The sequence below is a fragment of the Octodon degus genome, unplaced genomic scaffold, assembly GCF_000260255.1.
Source record: "Octodon degus isolate 3935 unplaced genomic scaffold, OctDeg1.0 scaffold00041, whole genome shotgun sequence".
NCBI lineage: Eukaryota > Metazoa > Chordata > Mammalia > Rodentia > Octodontidae > Octodon > Octodon degus.
Window position 1 is genome coordinate 7,080,743 of NW_004524617.1, and position 2,959 is coordinate 7,083,701.

General features: G+C 41.8%; 1 pseudogene; it reads right to left on the reverse strand.

The window, feature by feature from the left end:
• Nucleotides 1-308: 308 nt before the first annotated feature.
• On the reverse strand, nt 309-2,500 carry LOC101561790 (annotated as a pseudogene).
• Between the last annotated feature and the right edge of the window lie 459 nt (nt 2,501-2,959).

Here is a 2,959-nt window from a genome sequence, read left to right on the forward strand (position 1 = left end):
TGTGTGTGTGTGTCCATAATGGGAAGGGATAAAGGAAAAAAGAAATTACACTGTGTTGACACAGAGACTTGAAATTCTAACTAAGGATCAACTGATGTTTAAAGGAAACTACTACGCGGTCTCATCAAGGCATAGATGTTTAGTGAGTTTCACTTTAGCCTTAAAATGTATGGGAACACTTATCCACAGAACTGGCCCCACAGCTGTCAGAATGCACCAAGGCATGGGTCAGTAAGTCTGCAGAAATTAGTTCCCTCCGTGCCTGGTTTAAAGTAACAAGCAGCTTGCAGCTTAGCTCAGCAGTGGAATCAGGTGGAGAACTTTGGAGAGACAGGCATGGTCAGAGGCTGGTCACTTGACTTTATCTCCACAGACTGTTATTTGCATATTGGATTTGCCTTGTGCACCAGTTCCTTTCACAGTCTGGCCAGATCTTCCTTCTATTCCTCTTCCTGCTACCTGACCTCCTCCAGCTGCTGGGCTTTCTGTGCTTCCACCTCTGTCATTCTCTTCTCCATCTCCTGTCGCTCCTTGGCTCTCTCCTCAGTGGCCAACTGCAAAGTTTCCTGAACTAGAAAACCAGAAAGGCCCTCAGCAACTGTTCTTTTCTCTTTCTTGGGAATAAAGGGCTCCTGTGAAGTGGGCTTGTTTGGACGAGCCTTGAAGCATGCTGTTTCTTTCTGCTGTTTCAGTTCTTCCTCCAGCTGGTACTTCCACGTCTGAGCCTACTTAGCACCTCTTCTGTCAGTCTCCAAGTCAAATGGCTCAGTTTGGGTCACGTTCTTTATCTTCTTCTCTGGCAGATTAATACTATCAAAATGAGGTAAGGGAAGTGCCTTAAACTCGGATACCTCCCCTTTCTGCAATTCTTTTATTTTCTTCTCCTTCTGTAATTGATGTTCTTTGTCCTAAGAATCAAAGGAGAAAGGGCATATTTCTACAGTTCTTGCCTCTGAAATATGGGGCTTAAAAGCCACCCCATAATGTGGCACAGGTTGAGCTCTTATCACTGCTGTTCATCCTCTTCCTCATCTTCTTTGCTGGGTAGTCGGATTCTGTTCTTCAGTGCAAAGGCTGGAGACTTAGGGACAGTGACTGTAAGGACCTTCTTTTCAGGAACACCCACATCTTCCAAGATCTTAGGGCAAGATCTGGAATGAAATTCAAAGTGCTCATCATCTGATTTCTTCTTTGACTCTCGATCCTGGATTCTTTTCTCAATTTTCAAATCAAAGACAATAGGCTGAGTGGGTGGTTTCACAGGCGGTCTCTTCAGCAAGACAGGCCCACCCTCATGAATTCTGGGATCTAATTCTTGAGCTTTGAATTTGTATTGCTGCAGTTTCTCAAGCTCTTCAGCCTCCTGTTCTGCTGTGCTTTTGCAGGTCACAGGCCTTGCTCAGTGCTTGGTTTGCAGTAGAGGAGTCCATGGCTTTGTGGACATCTTGGTCACAGAAGATCTGGAGGGTACCAGGCTAGAATCTTCCTTCTTGCTCCTCAAATGGTATCTGTTAGGGGTTCTTTTGTGAAACGCTTCCACCTGCTGTGGCAGAGGCACATATGCTGACGAAGCCTCTTCAAAAGTTTTCTTCCTTCCTTGGAACAAGTTGAAAGGCTTAAGAACAGTACAGCCCTCCACTTGAGCAGGAGATGGAGGATGCTTTCGCAATTCAGCTATAAAGTTCACTTCCTTATACTCCTCCTGCTTCTTAGGATGTTGTTTGTTTCGCTCATCTGTGCAGAAGTGAAAGTCAATTGCTTTGGTTACTTGACTCACTGATTTCTTCACTGGTTGCCCTTCTCCTACAAGAGCAAGTTTCTTGAATTCTTCATTCTTTTTCCTCATTTCTATCACTTCTTGCTGCATTTTCTGGCTCTTCTCCAACTCCTGTTCCTCAGTACTTTTAACAATCTTTTGCTTTATAGTTAGTACATAAGGCACAGTACGTCTACCCTTGGCTTTCTCTGGGGAACATTTACTCTTTTTCAAAGTACCTTGAGTATTGCCATCTTCTTCCCCTGGTTTCTTGCTGCTTTGAGAACTTTTCATTTTTTTGGATGGTGGAGTTTCACTGATTACAGAATTGGTGCATCTCTTTGCTTTCATGGGAACATGTTTTTCTTTCTTTTTCAAATCATTCTGAGCAGAAAGTCTAAGAGATTGCCTCTGAGGCTGGGCTGGAGTGTTTCCTGATTTGGTGCCCTCAACTTCCAGGGTGCCACCAGCATTCAACGAAATTGAATCTGCCTCTTTGTAGTAAGTGTTCTCTACTGGTTGTGAAGGTGTGAGACTAGCCTGCTGAAGATTTATTTTTCTCTGGGAAGTTTTCCTCTGAAAAAGCTCTCCTGTCCCATTTCTCCCAGGAAACATATTTTCCAAATTGACCTTCTCTTCAAACCATGAATCTATGTTTTCTGTATCTTTTTTCATAATCCAAGGATTTAAAATTAATGAAGTCCGAGGGTGCATCAAGGAGTAAGAGTTTTTAATGTGTGACATTGTCCTACCCTTAGTATGGAAGAGCAGGTTTTTCCCAGTATTTGTATCACATTGCTCAACAGGTCAATTTCTATAGCTGCAATATATTCTCACCTCTTCTTAAATCTTGAGGTCTAGCAGATTCCTCTTTATTAGAAACCGCGCCTCAGCTCAGCTCTGACAACGAAATGCCTCCAGCCCACAGCAGAACTCATTTGGTACCGTTAAAATTTTTTTTTCCTTGAATATTTTTATTGGTACATTTTATAAATACATAGTGATAGCATTCATCATAGGGGAATTGTACCTTGCTTCAAACAACAGTTTTAAGCATTTTTTAAGATTTAAAATTTCTGAATTTCATTCAACTTATAATACCACATTTCCAAGAAAAATGAACCTTTTGCAAAGACATTTAAATAAAATCATACCAAGATGCACAAAAATGAAATTGTCCAAAACTTCTTGTAAAGAAAAAAT